Source organism: Triticum urartu, chromosome 3 (assembly GCF_003073215.2).
Source record: "Triticum urartu cultivar G1812 chromosome 3, Tu2.1, whole genome shotgun sequence".
Taxonomy (NCBI): Eukaryota; Viridiplantae; Streptophyta; class Magnoliopsida; order Poales; family Poaceae; genus Triticum; species Triticum urartu.
This window is the reverse complement of record NC_053024.1, coordinates 120,301,123-120,324,102: the sequence shown is the minus strand read 5'-3', so window position 1 is coordinate 120,324,102 and position 22,980 is coordinate 120,301,123.

Below are 22,980 nucleotides of genomic sequence, written 5' to 3'. Positions count from 1 at the left end.
CTTTGGTTATGAATTTAGTCCTAATATGATGGGCATCCAAGAGGGATATAATAAAAACTTTCATATAAAGTGCATTGAATATTATGAGAAGTTTGATTCCTTATGATTGTTTTGAGATATGAAGATGGTGATATTAGAGTCATGCTAGTTGAGTAGTTGTGAATTTGAGAAATACTTGTGTTAAAGTTTGTGATTCCCGTAGCATGCACGTATGGTGAGCCGTTATGTGATGAAGTCAGAGCATGATTTATTTATTAATTGTCTTCCTTATGAGTGGCGCTCGGGGACGAGCGGTGGTCTTTTCCTACCAATCTATCCCCCTAGGAGCATGCGCGTAATACTCTGTTTCAATAACTAATAGATTTTTGCAATAAGTATGCGAGTTCTTCATTACTAATGTTGAGCCCATGGATTATACGCACTCTCACCCTTCCACCATTGCTAGCCTCTCTAGTACCGTGAAACTTTCGCCTGTACCATAAACCCACCGTATACCTGCCTCAAAACAGCCACCATACCTACCTATTATGGCATTTCCATAGCCATATCGAGATATATTGCCATGCAACTCTCCACCGTTCCGTTTATTATGACACGCTCCATCATTGTCATATTGATGTGCATGATCGTGTAGTTGACATCGTATTTGTGGCGAAGCCATCGTTCATAATTCTTCCATACATGTCACTCATGAGTCATTGCACATCCCGGTACCGCCGGAGGCATTCATATATAGTCATATCTTGTTCTAAGTAGTGAGTTGTAATTATTGAGTTGTAAGTAAATAAAAGTGTGATGATCATCATTATTAGAGCATTGTCCCGGTGAGGAAAGGATGATGGAGACTATGATTCCCCCACAAGTCGGGATGAGACTCCGGACGAAAATAAATAAATAAAAGAGGCCAAAGAAGCCCAAATAAAAAAAGAAGAGAAAATAGGCCATAAAAAGAGAAGCCCAAATAAAAAATGAGAGAAAAAGAGAGAAGGGGCAATGCAACTATCCTTTTACCACACTTGTGCTTCAAAGTAGCACCATGATCTTCATGATAGAGAGTCTCCTATGTTGTCACTTTCATATACTAGTGGGAATCTTTCATTATAGAACTTGGCTTGTATATTCCAATGATGGGCTTCCTCAAAATGCCCTAGGTCTTCGTGAGCAAGCAAGTTGGATGCACACCCACTAGTTTCTTTTGTTGAGCTTTCATACACTTATAGCTCTAGTGCATCCGTTGCATGGCAATCCCTACTCATTCACATTGATATCTATTAATGGTCATCTCCATGGCCCGTTGATACGCCTAGTTGATGTGAGACTATCTTCTCCTTTTTGTCTTCTCCACAACCACCATTCTATTCCACCTATAGTGTTATATCCATGGCTCACGCTCATATATTGCGTGAAGATTGGAAAAGTTTGAGAACATCCAAAGTATGAAACAATTGCTTGGATTGTCATCGGGGTTGTGCATGATTTAAATACGTTATGTGGTGAAGATGGAGCATAGCCAGACTATATGATTTTGTAGGGATAACTTTCTTTGGCCATGTTATTTTGAGAAGACATGATTGCTTTGTTAGTATGCTTGAATTATTATTATTTTTATGTCAATATTAAACTTTTGTCTTGAATCTTATGGATATGAATATTCTTGCCACAATAAAGAGAACTACATGGATAAATATGTTAGGTAGCATTCCACATCAAAAATTCTGTTTTTATCATTTACCTTCTCGAGGACGAGCAGGAATTAAGCTTGGGGATGTTGATACGTCTCCAACGTATCTATAATTTTTGATTGTTCCATGATATTATATTATCAACCTTGGATGTTTTATATGCATTAATATGCTATTTTATATGATTTTTGGGACTAACCTATTAACCTAGAGCCCATTGCCAGTTTTTGTTTTTTCCTTGTTTTAGAGTATCACACAAAAGGAAAATCAAACGGAGTCCAATTGACCTGAAACTTCACGGAACTTATTTTTGGAACGGAAGCAATCCAGAACACTTGGGGTGTACGTAAGGGAAGCAACGAGGAAGGCACGAGGCAGGGGGGCGCGCCCACCCCCTGGGCGCGCCCTCCACCCTCGTGGGCCCCTCGTGGCCCCCCTGACGCATTTCTTCCTCCTATATATACCAATATACCCTAAAACCATTGAGGAGCACAATAGATCGGGAGTTCCGCCGCCAGAAGCCTTTGTAGCCACCGAAAACCAATCTAGACCCGTTCTGGCACCCTGCCGGAGGGGGAATCCCTCTCCGGTGGCCATCTTCATCATCCCGGTGCTCTTCATGACGAGGAGGGAGTAGTTCTCCCTCGGGGCTGAGGGTATGTACCAGTAGCTATGTATTTGATCTCTCTCTCTCTCGTGTTCTTGAGGTGGTACGATCTTGATGTATCGCGAGCTTTGCTATTATTGTTGGATCTTATGATGTTTCTCCCCCTCTACTCTCTTGTAATGGATTGAGTTTTCCCTTTGAAGTTAAGTCTTTAAGGATTTGAGAACACTTGATGTATGTCTTGAGTGGGATACCCATGGTGACAATGGGGTATTCTATTGATCCACTTGATATATGTTTTGGTGATCAACTTGCAGGTTCCGTGACCTTGGGAATCTATGCATAGGGGTTGGCACACGTTTTTGTCTTGACTCTCCGGTAGAAACTTTGGGGCACTCTTTGAAGTTCTTTGTGTTGGTTGAATAGATGAATCTGAGATTGTGTGATGCATATCGTATAATCAAACCCACGGATACTTGAGGTGACATTGGAGTATCTAGGTGACATTAGGGTTTTGGTTGATTTGTGTCTTAAGGTGTTATTCTAGTACTAACTCTATGATAGATCGAACGGAAAGAATAGCTTCATGTTATTTTACTACGGACTCTTGAGTAGATCGATTAGAAAGGATAACTTTGAGGTGGTTTCGTACCCTAGAATAATCTCTTCGTTTGTTCTCCGCTATTAGTGGCTTTGGAGTGACTCTTTGTTGCATGTTGAGGGATAGTTATATGATCCAATTATGTTATTATTGTTGAGAGAACTTGCACTAGTGAAAGTATGAACCCTAGGCCTTGTTTCAACGCATTGCAATACCGTTTGTGCTCACTTTTATCATTAGTTACCTTGTTGTTTTTATATTTTCAGATTACAAAAACCTTTATCTACCATCCATATACTACTTGTATCACCATCTCTTTGTTATTGGGAGTGTTGGGGACACAAGAGACTCTTTGTTATTTGGTTGCATGGTTGCTTGAGAGAGACCATCTTCATCCTACACCTCCTACGGATTTATAAATCTTAGGTCATCCACTTGAGGGAAATTTGTTACTGTCCTACAAACCTCTGCACTTGGAGGCCCAACATGTCTACAAGAAGAAGGTTGTGTAGTAGACATCACCCGACGGTCTACCTCACCGGTCTCGTCCACGGCTACGTCGGGACGGCTGCGCCAAGCTTGCATGCCTGCAGGTCGACTCTAGAGGATCCCCGGGTACCGAGCTCGAATTCGCCCTATTGGTCGCTCACAACTCACTGCCTCGTTACAACGCTGACTGGGAAACCCGGGTGCCTGTGTTGACGCGCTCGTCCGCATGACTTCACACGACGTCCGCCACCGCCGGCTTCATTTCGGACTCCGCCGCCACCCCACCTCCATCGAGCGGCGTCCCCGACCTTGCGCGCGATCGGCTTAATCACCCGCTCACCACCGTGATCCGCCTCACCTACGCCGCGCGACAGACCTGGCCCGTCGGTTACGTGCGCCTCCACAGTTCCGCGAAGATCGTCCCGAGTACCGCACGCCTCTCCACCGATCGAGCAACGGGCTGGTGCTGCGTCGCCCCATCGGGCCGTAGTGCCACCGCACCGCAATTCTCCTTGCGGCTGCATCGACTCGTGTGTCACTGCTGCGTCACCCCTACAGCCGTAGTGCCGCGATACGCGGTCCCAGCCGCCGCCACGAGGCCGTCCTCGCGGTTGCATCGACACGCGCTCCGCCGCTGCACCGCCCCTTCGGGCCGTGGCGCCGCGGCCCGTGGTCCCCGCCGCCGCTACGTCGCCCCTTCGGGCCGTAGCGCCGCGGCCCTCTCCGACGTCACTGCGCGTCGACCTCCCGTGGTATGCGCCGCTGATAACCCACAAGTATAGGGGATCGCAACAGTTTTTGAGGGTAGAGTATTCAACCCAAATTTATTGATTCGACACAAGGGGAGCCAAAGAATATTCTCAAGTATTAGAAGTTGAGTTGTCAATTTAACCACACTTGAAAGACTTAATATCTGCAGCAAAGTATTTAGTAGCAAAGTAGTATGGAAGTAACGGTAACGGAGGCAAAAGTAACAGTAGTAGTTTTTGTAGCAATCGTAACAATGGCACCAGAAAAGTAACTAAGCAAAGATCAATATGTGAAAAGCTCGTAGGCAATGGATCAAGGATGCATAATTATGTCGGATGCGATTCCTCATGCAACAGTTATAACATAGGGTGACACAGAACTAGCTCCAGTTCATCAATGTAAAGTAGGCATGTATTCCGAATATAGTCATACGTGCTTATGGAAAAGAACTTGCATGACATCTTTTGTCCTACCCTCCCGTGGCAGCGGGGTCCTATTGGAAACTAAGGGATATTAAGGCCTCCTTTTAATAGAGTACTGGACCAAAGCATTAACACTTAGTGAATACATGAACTCCTCAAACTACGATCATCACCGGGAGTGGTCCCAATTTTTGTCACATCGGGGTTGCCGGATCATAACACATAGTAGGTGACTTGACTTGCAAGATAGGATCAAGAACTCACATATATTCATGAAAACATAATAGGTTCAGATCTAAAATCATGGCACTCGGGCCCTAGTGACAAGCATTAAGCATAGCAAAGTCATAGCAACATCAATCTTAGAACATAATGGATACTAGGGATCAAACCCTAACAAAACAAACTCGATTACATGGTAAATCTCACCCAACCCATCATCGTCCAGCAAGCCTATGATGAGATTACTCACACACGGCGGTGAGCATCATGAAATTGATGATGGAGGATGGTTGATGATGACGATGGTGACAGATTCCCCTCTCCGGATCCCTGAACGAACTCCAGATCAGCCCTCCCGAGGAAGATTAGGGCTTGGCGGCGGCTCCGTATCGTAAAACGCGATGAATCCTTCTCTATGATTTTTTTTCTCCCCGAAAGTGAATATATGGAGTTGGGTCTGAGGTCGGTGGAGTCCCAGGGGGCCCACGAGGCAGGGGGCGCGCCCCAGGGGGAGGGGGGCGCCCTGCACCCTCGCGGACAGGGTGTGGGGCCCCTGATGCTCATTCTTTCGCCAGTATTTTTCATTAATTCTAAAACGTGTCTCCGTGGATTTTCAGGTCATTCCGAGAACTTTTATTTCTGCACAAAAATAACACCATGGCAGTTCTGCTGAAAACAACGTCAGTCCGGGTTAGTTCCATTCAAATCATGCAAGTTAGAGTCCAAAACAAGGGCAAAAGTGTTGGGAAAAGTAGATACGTTGGAGACGTATCAACTCCCCCAAGCTTAAACCTTTTCTTGTCCTCAAGCAATTCAGTTGACAAACTGAAAGTGATAAAGAAAAACTTTTACAAGCTCTGTTTGATCTTGTTGTTGCAAATATGTAAAGCCAGCATTCAAGCTTTCAGCAAAGATTATGAACTAACCATATTCACAATAACATTTATGTCCCATGTTTACTCATATAAATGGCATAATCAACTAGCGAGCAATAATAATAAATCTCGGATGACAACACTTTCTCAAAACAATCATAACATGATATAACAAGATGGTATCTAGCTAGCCCTTTCTGAGACCGCAAAACCAAAATGCAGAGCACCCCTGAAGATTAAGGACTGACTAGACATTGTAATTCATGGTAAAAGAGATCCAGTCACAATCATACTCAATGTAAATTAATAGCAATGCATGCGAATGGCAGCGGTGCTCTCCAACTGGTGCTTTCTAATAAGAGGGTGATGACTCAACATAAAAGTAAATAGATAGGCCCTTCACAGAGGGAAGCAGGGATTTGCAGAGGTGCCAGAGCTCGAGTTTTGAAACATAGATAAATAATATTTTGAGTGGCATACTTTCATTGTCAACATAACAACCAAGAGATCTCGACATCTTCCATGCTACACACATTATAGGCGGTTCCCAAACAGAATAGTAAAGTTTATACTCCCCCCACCACCAACAAACATCAACCTATGGCTTGTCCGAAACAACGGGTGTCATCCAACTAACAACAATCCTGGGGGATTTTGTTTGCAATTATTTTGATTTGATTTGAGCATGGGACTGGTCATCCCAGTTACCGGCCATTTTCTCGTGAGTCCACTCATCGTGAGAATAACCCACCTAGCATGGAAGATATAGCCAGTCCTAGTTGATACATGAGCTATTCGAGCATACAAAATGGAATTTTATTTGAAGGTTTAGAGTTTGGCACATACAAATTTACTTGGAACGGCAGGTAAATACCGCATATAGGAAGGTATGGTGGACTCATATGGAATAACTTTGGGGTTTATGGAAGTGGATGCACAAGCAGTATTCCCGCTTAGTACAAGTGAAGGCTAGAAAGAGACCGGGAAGCGACCAACTAGAGAGCGACAACAGTCATGAACATGCATTAAGATTAATCAACAATGAGTGCAAGCATGAGTAGGATATAAATCACCATGAACATAAATATCATGGAGGCTATGTTGATTTTGTTTCAACTACATGCGTGAACATGTGCCAAGTCAAGCCACTCGAATCGTTCAAAGGAGGATACCACCCTATCATACCACATCACAACCATTTTAATAGCATGTTGGCACGCAAGGTAAACCGTTATAAACTCCTAGCTAATTAAGCATGGCATGGGCAACTATAATCTCTAATCGTCATTGCAAACATGTTTCATTCATAATAGGATGAATCAGGAACGATGAACTAATCATATTTACAAAAACAAGATAGGTAGAGTTCATACCAGCTTCTCTCATCTCATTCAGTCCATCATATATCGTCATTATTGCCTTTCACTCGCACGACCGAACGGTGTGGGTAATAATAATAGTGCAGGTGCATTGGACTAAGCTGGAATGTGCAAGCATTTTATACAAGGAAGAAGACAAGGTAATATGGGCTCTTGGTTAAATCAACGATAATGCATATGAGAGCCACTCAACATTTTCATCATGGTCTTCTTCTCTTGACCCCCAATGAATAAGAAAGGGCATAAAACTATTTACACGTGAAAGCTCCCAACAAGCAAAAGAAGAACGAGAAATCTTTTTGGGTTTTCTTTTAATTACTACTACTACAGGCATGGAAAGTAAACTAGCTAAAAGCTACAACTAATTTTTTGTTTTTCTTAAGGTTCTTCAAACACACAAGAAGAAGGCTTAGAAAAGAAAATAAACTAGCATGGATAGTACAATGAAAAAGTATGAGCACCGAAAACTAGAATGAGTGTGTGAACATGAATGTAATGTCGGTGAGGAATACGTACTCCCCCATGCTTAGGATTTTGGCCAAAATTGGTCTATGCCCACGGATCGAAACTACTCTCTCCGGTACACTAAGGAGGGTCCTCAGGGTGCCACTAGTTGGCGATCTCCTCCGGATCTCACTGATAAACAGACTGTCGATAAGGGTCAAGTGATGGCTCAGGCTTAGGTTCTGGGACTTGTGTCAGCCTCCAGTATGCATAAATGGCCTCGGGTAAGATGAGGTACGTGCCTACAAGTATGTTAAACAAAGAGGATGCGGGCAAGGTAATAGTCTCATAGTGAGTTTAATCAAATATCAAATTATACTTAAGCATATTCTTCTTATTTTTAACAATAAATTGATGTGCTACCATACTCTTATAATCTAGAAAAATAGGGGCAGCAACTTTTCTTCTTTCTCATAATGCCTAATATGTATCTCAAAGTGTTTAGCGAGGCGTGAAGCAAAGATGCCTCCGAAGATGGGGCCCTTTATACAGTTCAGACATAATCGTTTAGCAACAATAGCGCCTAAGCTGAAAGTTGTATCACGAAACAAAGCATGGCGCAAGATGACAAGATCAGGAGCACTAAGATTTCGACCGTCCCCGCGACCAATAAAGCATCTACTAGCAAATATCGCAAAATAACGTAGAACAGGAAAAACTCCACTGAAGGTGGTGATTTCTTAGCATGGAAATAAAAAATTTGCACGAAAATATTAGTGGGTAGGAGATACTGTTCGCGCTGGTCGTGGAGGAAGTCGGTGAGGCCTGCATTCTCAGCCAAGTAATAAAAGTCATAGGAAATTCCGGCGGCTCTCAAGAACACATCACAAGGCCATTCGCATGGCCGAACCTCTGCAGTGTGAGGAAGATTGTATTTGGGCTTTTTATTCTCCTCATTCTGCTTATCCTTCGAGCTTCGGCTCGAAGAGCCCCTCAACAATCTCTTCATCATTTTCTTTCTCTGAAAAATTTCTGAAATTTTTTAGTGACTCAAAATAAAAGTGAATCAAACTCAACGAGATTGATAGCAACTACTCCCACAGGTGCCTAGAGGCTATATCATGCATTAATACTACTTTGGACCATATAAATTTAACATGCAAGCTCAAGAACAGGGTCACCTTAGCAGCAAAAATTTGCAATAAATAAATCACTAGAACAAAAACTAATTGGACCATTGGAGGAGTCACATACCGAAGAACAATCCTCCAAAACAGTTTTGTGAATGGAGCTTTGAGCAAAGAGATCGAAAATGGCAGCAAAATGAGCTAGAACACGAGTTTGAGCTATGGGAGGATTTTTTTTCTCCAGGAAGACGAAGTGAGTGGGTGCTGGAGTAAGTGGAGGGGGTGGGCGCGCCCTGTGCCCTTGTGGCCAAATGGTGGGCCCCTTGGTGTTTTCTCAGTGCCAGAAATTCTTAAATATTCTACAAAAAATCATATTTCATTTTCAGGACATTTGGAGAACTTTTATTTTCGAGGTATTTTCATTGCAAGGATAATTCAGAAAATAGACAGAAAATACTATTTTTGTTTTATTTAATCTAAATAACAGAAAGTAAAAGGAGGGTACAGAGAGTTGTGCTTTCTAACTTCATCGATCTCGTGCTCATCAAAAGGAATCCACTAACAAGGTTGATCAAGTCTTGTTAACAAACTCTTTCCGAATAACATGAAATCGGAGAATTTTCGAATAGCACTAGGTTACCTCAGCGGGGATATGCATGTCCCCAACAATAAGAATATCATATTTCTTCTTTACAGTAGGAAGAGGGAATTCGAAACCTCCAATAGTAATCGTTGAAATTTTTCCAATAGAATTGATACTGTGGACTTGAGATTGTTTCCTTGGAAAGTGTACCATATGCTCATTACCATTAACATGAAAAGTGACATTGCCTTTGTTGCAATCAATAACAGCCCCTGCAGTATTCAAAAAGGGTCTACCAAGGATAATCGACATACTATCGTCCTCGGGAATATCAAGAATAACAAAGTCCGTTAAAATAGTAACGTTTACAACCACAACAGGCACATCGTCACAGATACCGACAAGTATAGCAGTTGATTTATCGGTCATTTGCAAAGATATTTCAGTAAGTGTCAACTTATTCAAATCAATTCTACGATATAAATAGAGAGGCATAACACTAACACTGGCTCCAAAATCATATAAAACAATTTTAACATAGTTTCTTTTAATGGAGCATGGTATAGTTGGTACTCCGGGATCTCCTAGTTTCTTTGGTATTCCACCTTTAAAAGTATAATTGGCAAGCATGGTGGAAATTTCAGCTTCCGATATCTTTCTTTTATTTGTAACAATATCTTTCATATACTTAGCATAAGGATTTATTTTAAGCATATCAGTTAAACGCATACGCAAAAAGATAGGTCTAATCATTTCAGCAAAGCGCTCAAAATCCTCATCGCCCTTTTTCTTGGATGGTTTAGGATGAAAAGACATGGGTTTCTAAACCCATGGTTCTCTTTCTTTACTGTGCTTCCAGCAACGAAGTCTCTCTTATCATAACGTTGGTTCTTTGATTGTGGGTTATCAAGATCAACAACAGGTTCAATCTCTATATCATTGTTATTGCTAGGCTGAGCATCAACATGAACATCATCATTTTCACTAGGTTCATGTTCATTACCAGATTGCGTTTCAGCATCAGAAATAGAAATATCATTGGGATTATCAGGTGTGTCAACGACAGGTTCACTAGAAGCATGCAAATTCCTATCATTTTTCTTTTTCTTCTTCTTAGAAGGACTAGGTGCATCGACATTAGTTCTCTGAGAATCTTGCTCAACTCTCTTAGGGTGGCCCTCAAGAAACAAAGTTTCCTGAGTCATTTTACCCCCTCTAGTCATAACTCTAACAACATTATCATTTTTCTTATTATTTAATTCATTAAGCAAATCATCTTGTGCTTTAAGCACTTGTTCTACCTGAGTGGTAACCATAGAAGCATGTTTACTAATAAGTTTAAGGCCACCTTTAACTCTAGACATATAAACACTCAAGTGTTCAACCATATAAGCATTACGTTTCAATTGTCTACCAACATAAGCATTGAAGTTTTCTTGTTTAACAATAAAATTATCAAACTCATCCAAGCATTGGCTAGCAGACTTATTACGAGGAATATCACCTTCATCAAATCTATAGAGAGAATTTACCTTTACTACCTGTGTCGGGTTATTAAGACCATGTATTTCTTCAATAGGTGGTAAATTCTTAACATCTTCAGCTTTAATACCCTTTTTTTCATAGATTTCTTTGCCTCTTCCATATCTTCAGGACTGAGGAATAGAATACCCCTTTTCTTCGGAGTTGGCTTAGGAGTTGGTTCAGGAAGTGTCCAATCATTATCATTACTCAATATATTATTCAATAGCAATTCAGCTTGCTCAACAGTTCTTTCCCTGAAAACACAACCATCACAACTATCCAGGTGGTCTGTGGAAGCATCGGTTAGTCCATTATAAAAGATATCAGGTATTTCATTTTTCTTGAGAGGATGATCAGGCAAAGCATTAAGTAATCAGAGAAGCCTCCCCCAAGCTTGTGGGAGACTCTCTTCTTAAATTTGCACAACATTATATATTTCCCTTAAGATAGCTTGTTTCTTATGAGCGGGGAAATATTTAGTAGAGAAGTAATAAATCATATCCTGGGGACTATGCACACAACCAGGAGCAAGAGAATTAAACCATGTTTTAGCATCACCCTTTAATGAGAACGAAAATAACTTAAGGATATAGTAGTAACGAATTTTTTCCTCATGAATGAATAGGGTGGCTATATCATTCAATTTAGTAAGATGTGCCACAACAGTTTCAGATTCATAGCCATAAAAAGGATCAGATTTAACCAAAGTAATTAACTCAGGATCGGCAGAGAAATCATAATCCTTATCAGAAATACAGATAGGTGAAGTAGCAAAAGCAGGGTCATGTTTCATTCTAGCATTCAAAGACTTCTCTTTCAGCTTAGCTAATAGTTTCTTAAGATCATATCTATCTTTGCAAGCAAAAAGGTCTCTAGCAGTTTCTTCATCCATAACATGACCATCAAGCACATCAGGCAATTCATATCTAGGGGAAGAATCTTCATCAATATTATCTGTTTCAATAATTTCATTTTCTCTAACCCTGGCAGGTTGTTCATCAAGAAATTCACCTAATGGCACGGTATTATCAAGCATAGAAGTAGTTTCATCATAAGCATCATGCATAGCAGAAGTGGCATCATCAATAACATGCAACATATCAGAATCAATAACAGGTGTAGGTGTCGCAAGTTTACTCAAAATAGAAGGTGAATCAAGTGCAGAGCTAGATGGCAGTTCCTTACCTCCCCTCGTAGTTGAGGGAAAAATCTTGGTTCTTTCATCTTTCAAGTTCCTCATAGTGATCAACAGATATAAATTCCAAGTGACTCAAAGAATAGAGCTATGTTCCCCGACAACGGCGCCAGAAAATAGTCTTAATAACCCACAAGTATAGCGGATCGCAACAGTTTTCGAGGGTAGAGTATTCAACCCAAATTTATTGATTCCACACAAGGGGAGCCAAAGAATATTCTCAAGTATTAACAGTTGAGTTTTCAATTCAACCGCACCTGAAAGACTTAATATCTGCAGCAAAGTAGTATGGAAGTAACGATAACGGTGGCAAAAGTAACAGTAGTAGTTATCGTAACAGTGGCAACGGAAAAGTAACTAAGCAAAGATCAATATGTGAAAAGCTCATAGGAAATGGATCAATGATGGATAATTATGTCGGATGCGATTCCTCATGCAACAGTTATAACATAGGGTGACACAGAACTAGCTCCAGTTCATCAATGTAATGTAGACATGTATTCCGAATATAGTCATGCGTGCTTATGGAAAAGAACTTGCATGACATCTTTTGTCCTACCCTCCCATGGCAGCGGAGTCCTATTAGAAACTAAGGGATATTAAGGCCTCCTTTTAATAGAGTACCGGACCAAAGCATTAACACTTAGTGAATACATGAACTCCTCAAACTATGGTCATCACCGGGAGTGCTCCCGATTTTTGTCACTTCGGGGTTGCTAGATCATAACACATAGTAGGTGACTATTGACTTGCAAGATAGGATCAAGAACTCACATGTATTCATGAAAACATAATAGGTTTAGATCTGAAATCATGGCACTCGGGCCCTAGTGACAAGCATTAAGCATAGCAAAGTCATAGCAACATCAATCTTAGACCATAATGGATACAAGGGATCAAACCATAACAAAACTAACTCGATTACTTGGTAAATCTCATCCAACCCATCATCATCCAGCAAGCCTACGATGAGATTACTCACGCACGGCGATGAGCATCATGAAATTGGTGATGGAGGATGGTTGATGATGACGATGGCAATGGATTCCCCTCTCCGGAGCCCCGAACGGACTCCAGATCAGCCCTCCCGAGGAAGATCATAGCTTGGCCGCGGCTCCGTATCGTAAAACACGATGAATCCTTCTCTATGATTTTTTTTCTCCCCGAAAGTGAATATATGGAGTTGGGGTTGAGGTCGGTGGAGTCCCAGGGGGGCCCACGAGGCAGGGGGCACGCCCAGGGGGGCGCCCTGCACCCTCGTGGACAAGGTGTGAGCCCCCTGATGCTGATTCTTTCGCCAGTATTTTTCATTAATTCCAAAACATGTCTCCGTGGATTTTCAGGTCATTCCGAGAATTTTTATTTGTACACAAAAATAACACCATGGCAGTTCTCCTGAAAACAGCGTCAGTCCGGGTTAGTTCCATTCAAATCATGCAAGTTAGAGTCCAAAATAAGGGCAAAAGTGTTTGGAAAAGTAGATATGTTGGAGACGTATTAGCCGCGCCGTCTCCCTTGGCGTGGGAACACCACCGTCCGCGCCGGTCTTCGTCACTCTTACAGGGTTCTTCGCCTACTTCGAGCACCGCCACTGCACTCCTAACCTAGCCGCCACCGTCATCAGGCCGCTGTCGCCGCTTCTCTTTGGCTGCCGCCGCCGCTACCCACGTAGCCGCCGCCGCTCGTCCGCCTCCTTCGTCTTCGTCCAGCACCAGCCCGTTGCCAGCGTCGCCGTCATCTACCCCGACCACTTCGTCTACTCCGACAACCGCGGGCGACATCGGCCTCACGCCGATTGGCGCCGCAACCGTCGTTGAGTTCTTCTCTGTTGGCCCGTCCGACTTCTCCGACATGGCGTACAGCTCATGCAGGTCCCTCATCTACGCATGCCCAGTGCTGGCAACACCGATGCGTGCCTTCGTCCACGACGTGTCCCGGGCCTGGCAAGCCTGGTGCGGCGCTTCGTCAACTTCTTCTTCATCCATCTACGCATGCCCGGTGCTGGCAACACCGATGCGTGCCTTCGTCCATGACATGTCCTCGGGCTTGGCACACCCGACACGACACCTCGTCAACACCGTCTTTTCTCCGGCGCACCCCTACTTCGACACCACTGCGCCCATGCTAACTCGGCGCCTCCTTGCGCCCGTGGCTGCATGGCAACTTCTTGGACACCGGCCACCCCGGCCCGACATCGACCACGACATTCTTCACATGGCCACCTCGACCACGGCTACATCACCATACGCTCTCGGCTACTTTGACAAACGACACAAAGGGCTACCGCCTTGCTTGAGCAACCTCGTCGGTTTCTACTCCAGCCATGACTTTCGCGATGCGTCGACCATTACGACTGGGGGGGGGGGGGGGGGGGGGTGTCCGTTGGCTTGCCTTCGGATTCTTCTCCAGTCTCACCATCTGCATCGCTATCGTTGTGACTGCGGGGGATGTTGAGTATATTGATTATTAGGAAAGACGAGCTAGGATTTGTTCTGGCTTGTTTTATACTTCAAATAGATCATGTACTCATATATACATGCCCACGAGGCTCAAGCAATAAAATGAACTATTCCACCAAATCCCTCTCTCTCTCTTTTAACAAACGCTGCACCTATTGTAACCTGTCTCGCTAACTCCTACCTCAAGCGCCACAAAGAAGGCGTCCACACCGGCCTTCAGAAGGCCTGCCTTTCTCCATGTTCTCCCGTCGGTCACAACAGAGCCGACAACCTTTGTTGTTGGGGGGGTTTCTCCATAGAACACAATCGTGTTTCAGTGCTTCTATAGTTCCCATATTACGAGGATTAAAATTGCCCGTGTATCCTTCATGCTCAAATTACCTCCATTCTTCTTGTTGCACCATTCTATCATCACTGCCCCGGCCGCCTGAACAGTAAGCTATGTTCAAGAACACTATTTGAGGAATCATAAAATCGTATTGTACTTTCTTCCTTAAGAAATACCTTGGATGTCATTTCTAACGAACCTTCATACATGCATAGTCACCTTTATATTTTCGGGGCCTTGTAAGCATTGGATAACTCAAGTATAGACGAACCAACATGTGGTTGGATGGTTAGAGGGACAATGGTATTCCTAGTCCATCAGGGTTCAAGTCTCGGTGTTCATATTATTCCTGTATTTATTTAAGTATTTTCGACGATGCGCTTTTAGTGGAAGGAGACGTTCCCGTCAACGACGAGAGGTCTACGATGACAGCTCAGTCTCTCGAAGGTGCTTGTAGGGTGTGCGTGCGTGCGTTCATAAAGATGAGTGTATGTGCGTACATATTAACGCTTGCATCTGTACTGTGTTAAAAAAAACTCAAGTATAGTGGCCTTCGCCCGTGGAAGAAAAGGCACAAAGTAAGGTGTGAGTTAATCAAACTTCTCTAATTCTAGTCACGTGTTATGTTTGTTACTATGGAGATAGCAAATACCGTGGCGGGCGTGGTCAGCCCCCCAAAAAAAAACACTATCCAAATCTCAATCCGACTCGTCATGGTATCCATCGAGGGGCGGCCTACAAACCATCTATAAATGCAGCCGAGCGGTGCGCAGCCGGCCGGGGATTTCGGAAACAAACAGAAGATTAATCCATTGCAGTACACGCTCAACGCGTACGTTCGGTAGAGAAGAAGGCCGGGGAGGCATGAAGAAAGGCGGCGGAACGAGCAGCCCCGCCGCGATGACGGCGGCCGGCGACGCGAAAGAGCAGCACGAGGGAGAGGCCAGGGCTCCGAAACAGTACACAGCGGCGCATTCGGCTTGTAGCTGGGCGCTGCTCGCGGAGGCGAGGCGGTACAACGCCATGGAGGAGGAGGAGGTGGTGGATGAGTACCGGCGGGCAGGCAGACTCCACACCTACGACCAGGACAAGGAGTGGAAGAAGCGCTTTGCGAGGGTCGTGAAACTCAACCCGTGCCCGTGGCCCAATCACATGGTTGCTCAGATCGAGGAATACATGTATTGCCTCGAAGAGGACGATGACGAATTTAGAATAGGGCTTTCTTCATTAATCGGCGAAGAAATTAGGGGTTAATTGCTAGTATCCTCTAAATGTAAGATGCAATCATCATGTTTGTCTCATCAACTATTTTATTAATTTTAAATGTAAGATGCAATCGTCATGTTTGTCTCATCAACTATTTTATTAATTAAGGGCATCTTCACCGCGGACTATCAAACCATCCATATCTGTGCGGACCGCGAAAGTCATACAACACGATCATATACGTGGTTTGAACGTACTTTCTCTCGCATATCAGAGACAAACTATGGACGTACGGACAACAACCAAACCTGCTTCTGATCCCCTGGCCCACCCAAACACCCTACCTTGTCCCCGCACACAGAACGGTCAGCGCCACTTCAAAGTGTCAATTTCCGCATTCATGTCCAGCTAGAGCGGACACGTCACTCACTGGCGCCGACATTGAAGCGACGCGTCGGCCAAGAGAGCGCCGACCCATCGCTTCCCGGTGCAGGCGACTATTGCACGTTCAAACGACACGACGGTCGTTCGTCAGTCAGTTTGCTGCCCACATAAATGACACGCGGTTGCCGAGGCATCTACTCTGACGCCACGCTTCCGTCCCTCTGCCGCCCATCAATGCTATATAAACTGCTGGCCCGGCCATAGTCGCGGTCATCGCCGCCGTTCCCTCTCCGCACCACTTCCACCTGGATTCCTTCCCTGCCAAAGCTCTCTGGGATGGGCTAACGTTGAACCAGAAGAAGGAGTTGGCCGCCATTGTAGCCGGCTGGCTGACCGGCAGGTAGCCGGAGGACGACAGCGTCCCAAATGGAGGATGCGGTCGACGAAGAGCCAGCGTCACCCTCCTCCTCTGCGCCACCCTCGCCGTTGCATTACACACCATGTCCATCAGCGTGGCTCGTGCCCATTACATGGACATGGTGCAGGAGTCACAGGCCGACGCCGCCTACAACCACCAACTCCTCCAGGAGCACCTACAGGCGGAGGAGCAGCTTTCCGTTGGCAGGGCGATCGCGTCGGATGCGGACCTGGCGGAACAAGTAGCGTTGCTCGTCTCCTAGCGCACCGGCCAAGAGATCCGCCTCGCACGCTGGCGGTAGCGCCAGCGGGTGGCGGAGGTGACGGCCGCCTACAAGGAGTGCGGCGACGAGGCGGGCGAGGCAGTGTTCGGCGAGACCGACGACGAGGATGACATCGCTGGCTCCGCCAAGGCCGCGCTCTATCACCACGACCACGAAGCAGACACGTCCGTGGGTGTCGCCGGTAGTGAGGAATAGTTGTGCACGGTAGGTCGCCGCCGCTTAGGTCCCAAGAAGGCCACCACTCCTCCCCTCCCGTCGACGCCAAGCTTGGTGGGCTGAGCATCAGCGACCGATTAGTCGCTTGGCGGCGACGTGGAGGCGGACAGCTTCACTTCCCGGGTCTCCAGAGGCGGAGCTGGAGAGCGCCGGGGCGGAACTGGAGAAAGCAAATCTTCAGTTGTCGGGGCTCATGATCGCACATGAGGAACGGGCGTCGGTGACCATTTAGATTAGGTATTAATTATGCTTTCAAAGCCAATGAAATCCGTCGTGTTTATATGAAATCCGGCATGTTTATGTGGAATCCGACATGTTTGCATGAATTTCATCCAGTTTGTTGAAAAAGAGTCTGAAATGTATGCGGCTGCAGTTGGATGGCGGCCTCGCACATCCGTGATCGTGGACTAGTCCTCCCTATCCACAGACAAAATCGGAAGAAAATTTACGGATCACCGTTGGAGATCCTCCAAGTTCTAAAAAGTGTAGAGGTTCCGAGCACACACCCTTCCGCACCGTGCGATTGAAATCACGGCCTCCAGGTGTTGGGCGGTTGGTATCGAAACAAATCAATCCATCATCTGTTTTCTGTGCCATGTGCGTACCCACCCACTCTTCTCTCTCGAGCAATGCTACATTTAGGTAGGGAGTTACTTCCTCCGTCCTTGAAAGAATGTATTTTCAGCTTTGTTAGAGGGTCAAACTATTTCGAAGTTTGATCGAGTTTGTGCAAAAATATATGAATGCTTATGAAACCAAACAGACATGTAACTCCCTTCGTACCCCTTCATAGGTGTAGGATTATTGCCTCTCTCTCACCCGGCATGATAAAAAGAGAAACAAGTAACAGGTAAAAATTGTTGTCACGCATAATTTTACATCTTTTGTAAAAAGGCCAAATATAACTTAAAATAATTGCCTCAAACTCGGTCCATTTTTCAGTCGACAATATACTCCCGCACAATTCTATTGCACCGGCAACCGCTACAAAAGAATGTTCACGCTCGACCTTTTATGGCAGCGTCTTATCAGAACTTATTGTAATTCTCAATGCTAGTATTAATAAGGAACCATCATGGATAAGTTTAAAATACTAATAAAAGGATAGCCAGGTGGTTGTGTACTATCATCTCCTTCTCAGAAACAGGTTGCTCACTATCGTCTACCAATTGTAACAGATGAGAGGCACACAAGGAAATAACCAACCTTTGGATCAACAGGTGCAAGGTCAAAACAGTTCGGATGCGTTTTCACATTTGCCCTAGAACAAGCAAAACAAGCAAACATGAAAGGGAACATCCGAGGCCTCATGACCACATCACGAAACTACTCTAGTCAGCAAAAGATTTCGCCGAGGAAAGAAAGTTCATCTGCCGGGCTAGTTTCCTCAGTTTTGGTGGCGTCGCCTCCTATGTTCCCACCAGATTGGAGTGCTTCTGTCTGACAATCTCCATCTCGGAGTCCAGCTGAGCCATAACTGAGTACTCATCGACTACCTGGTTAAGAAGATAGGGCGAGCATGACGCACGAGAGAACCAAATTGAACAGCATGTTGTCATGTTCATGTACTACGTACCTCAGGGAGGATGTTTACTGGAGGTAGTGGGATGACTTCTCGAGTTTCAGGCCAGGGTACCATCTTCCCTTTGAAAGAAGGAGGCTAGATAAAAAGATGAGAAAGATCGTTACACAATGTCAATCAATTGCAAGAAAATTACAGCGTGTATCTCCACTGGCTAATCGATGCATGTTTCGATAGTATACCTCGCGTTTCGGAGCAGCAAGCCTATCGGGACCGCGTCGAGAGACGCAGGAGCAGCTCGCCAAGCTTTTGCCCTTGTCACCCATGTCGCCTGTAGCTACGTAATTGACATGGCAAATCGCGATGAGTAGCATGACGAATCAGCATTGTAACGCTGCTTACGGCGCACGCCCGCACGCCCGCGGAGAGAGAGAGAGGGACGAAGGGAGGGAGAGAGCAACCGTACCAGCTGGTAAGTCGGAGCGGCCGCCATTGAAGAGCCTAGCGCCGTAGTTGTCGCCGTCCGAGTCCTTGCCGCGGGAGAGGTTGAGGGGGGCTGGGAGCTCGGCGTCCTCCTCGGGCGAGAGGCGCCTGGCGCCATCCGAGCCATCGGTCGAGCAGCGGGGCTCGATGGCCGCCTTGGAAGCCGCCATGGTGGTGGCGGCCATCCTCGGCGGCAGGAAGTGGCCGCCCTCCTCCTCGGTCGACGCCATCTCGTGGCCTTGCGCGACCTGCGGCTCCTTCTCGCCTCCCCGCTGCGCCGCCTCCTTCTCGGCCCCCTGCAGCGCCGCCTCCCTCTTTCTCTCTTCATCCCACTTCTCCACCGCAACCGCCTGCTTCTCCTCCACCGCCGTGGTGGCGGCGGCCATCCCCGGCGGCAAGAAGTGGACGCCGTCCTCCACGGTCGGCATCATCTTGTGGTCTCGCGCGACGTGCGGCTTCTTCTTGTCTCCCCGCAGCTGCTCCTCCCTCTCGCCCCACCGCAGCGCCGCCTCCGTCTTCCTCTCTTCCCCCCACTTCTCCTCTACCGCAACCGCTTCCTTCTCCGCCACCGCCACCCCCTGCTCCTCCGCCGGTTGTGTTCTTGGTTTCTTACTGCGCGACTGCAAAGAAGGCTGGGGAAAGACGTTGCGGAGTTTGTTGGGGATTTGGGCACCGGATGGCCTATATATAGTACATACTTTTTCGGGGGCAAATGTCTAGACGAAACACAACGAACTCACTGAAAATCAATTGGACATTTATATCTCAAAAAAAAGAAAATTAATTGGACATCATGCAAATTTTGGACAAAAAACAAAATGACACTTGTATGTATATGGATGCCCGTATTTTTGTCCACGCTCAGTACTTATGTCAACGCTAAATGACTCCACACAAACAAACCTTAGGCCACTCCTAGACCCCATTTTATTCGCCTGTGTCCGTATTGGCTCAAAAGGACACAAAAAACAGCCCAACGTATGACCGCAACCTTAAAATGTGTCCATTTAACGTCCAGCTCGATCCATTGTTGGAACAAACTTGCTTCAGCTTTGCGTCCAGACGAGCAATGAACGGACACGTCTCCTTGTCCACCCTCGGGCCCGCGTGTCATCCGTCCACCTACTCACCACCCCCATTTAAGACCCACACGTGTTGCTTGTTAGCAACTCCGCCACCCCAACGGCGTCTTTTTTAATATGAAAGCCGTGGACCAGCCAGTCCACACACTTTCACTCCCGTCCCCGCGTGCCTCCTCAAACCCCAACACGCAAACCCTAGCCGGCGGCCACTGCTCCTCCACCTCCTTGCCGACAGCAATGGTGTGGAAGTGGATCCCTGGCAAGGAGAAGCACGACCACGAGGCCGGTTCCTCATCCAACCGCTGCCGCTCTAGCTCCTTCGCGACGCCAACATTCACCATCTCCCGGCCGGCGGCCCCGCCTCGCATACGCCCGTACATGAAGCCCGAGATTTGTCAGCGATACTGGGAGACGGGCACGCCGCTGCCATCGAGCGACATGCACCTCCCCAACTACTAGCACCTCTCGGCAGATTGGGAAGTTCCTATGGCAGCCGACACATAACAGTCTTCCATAACTGAAGTTCCGGTGCTATTGTGGGATTGGTGGTCTTCAAGGAACAAAACAAATGCAGGCGAGAAACAGCGGTCATCAGCGAAAGTGAGTGCTCTCATCTCTTAACATCTCCTGGACTTTGCTAGTGGGCAACCCCAGTCCATTCCTCAAGCTTCAGAGTCAACTTTACAACCATCTTGGACGCCACCTACCTCTGAGACTGTTAAGATTAACCTGGACGCTGCTTACCGAGTGGATACCATAGTTTAAAAAACTAGACCGGACCGGCGGTCAAACCGGAAAAAATCGGAACCGGCGACCTCAGCGGGTTTTAAGCTAATAAGACCGTTCTACAATCAGACCGGAGAAAACTGATCGAACCAGTCAGTTTTTCGGAAAACCGATGAAAAACCAGGCCATTGAACTGGATAAAACCAGGAAATTTTTTAATAGAAATTTGCAGAAGTGAAATTCGATCCCAGGATGTTTGAGCAGTACGTGGGGCTTGCCCATGGCCCAATAACCAACTCGGATGTGCTACTTTGTGGTCCATTACATATAAATAATTTTATTTGACCATTGTTTCACACTATATTCACACATATATTACTCAATATATATTATTTTATTGCTTAAAAAACCGACAATCGAACTAGTGATCCGGTGGTCCAACAGGTAAAAACCTCAACCGACAACCTTTCTAGTTTCATTTTCGGTTCGGTTTTTTAAACTATGATGGAGACAGGGTCCGGTGCATGGGGTTTTGTGGCTCACGATGAAACAGGAAGCTTCCTTGAAGCTGCTGCAGGCAAGCCGGAACATGTGCAAAGTCCCCTGCAGGCTGACGCAGTGGCATGCCTGAATGCAATGGAGGGGGCTGCTGATCTGGGTGCACAACGAGTCATTTTTGAACCAGATTGCCTCACACTGATCAACGCGATCAAGTTCAGGGATTATGACGCCGATAATACTACATGCACGGAGTAAAACAACGGGCTATTACAGACCTCTCCTGCGTGCCCTCCACTAATTGCCCCCCCTGATTTTCAGGGGTGGGCCCGCCTCATTAAACCAATTCTCAGCCAATCAATGATAATCACCCCGTAACCAGCCTGTCACCAGCCCGTGAGTCTAGCATCTCTCTTATGACGCGGCCAAACTCGGCGTTCTTTTCAGAGAAGCAAGGAGCCTGGGCCGTGCATCGTTGAGTTTTTTGACTTCACGTTCTGTCCTTGTGGTTGTGCACATGCCCTGGCACAATTTGGCCTAGCGGCGGAGGTTCCTCTTTCTGCATGGGCAATCGACACCCCTGACTTTGTTTCTGTATTGGTGAACACCGATCTGGTGCACCAAGGTTAGTGGAATAGCATTTCCAGCCTAAAAAAAAGTAATGACATACGTGTTGATGCTTACAATGCAAGGTTCGATCAGAAATTCTATTAAAAAATAATTAAAAATAATTGTACATATCGAAGAAATAGCCGGACAAGTTCGATCAGAAAGAGAACAAGGCAGGGCCGATCTGGTGTACAATTTTTTTGATTAAAAAATTCACAACAAATAATTAAAAAATCCGAAATTTTTTTTGTGCAAGCAAGATGCTTGTGTGCATGATGTTCATGCAAAATTTGGTGAAGTTTCGACATTCGAGGAACGCACAACAAAAAAGGCAAAATTCGGCTCTATGAATAAGGTTACTGTTCACACAATGTTTTGGCTGGTTTCTCTTTTTTACCACGAGCTCCGCAGATGTTCAAACGGGATGAAATCTTGCACGCATATCATGCACCCAAATATCTTCCAAGCAAAAAAATTGATTTATTTTTATTTTTTTTCTATTTTTTATCATGGTACTGTTCGCCAGGTTCATCTTGGCCCGGGCGCCGAATTGGATTTTCGCTCTTCAAACGGCTTTCTTGCCAAAGATAGGTGCTTCAAGTCCCTCAAAATCTAGATAAAAATGCTTCCATGCGCACCCATTATGAGTAGTAAATTCAGAAAAAACTAGGAATAAATACACAAATTGTACATGGTCGACCCATATACTCGCTATGAAGTTTCATGAAGAAATGACATCTGTAGTATTCTAGATAAAAATGATAAAAGTGAAGCTATGTTTTTTTTTTCTGAATACACACGAGTGTGCATACTATCTCTATCTCTATCTAATATTAAAGGGAGAAGCGTTTCTCCACCTTTTTTCG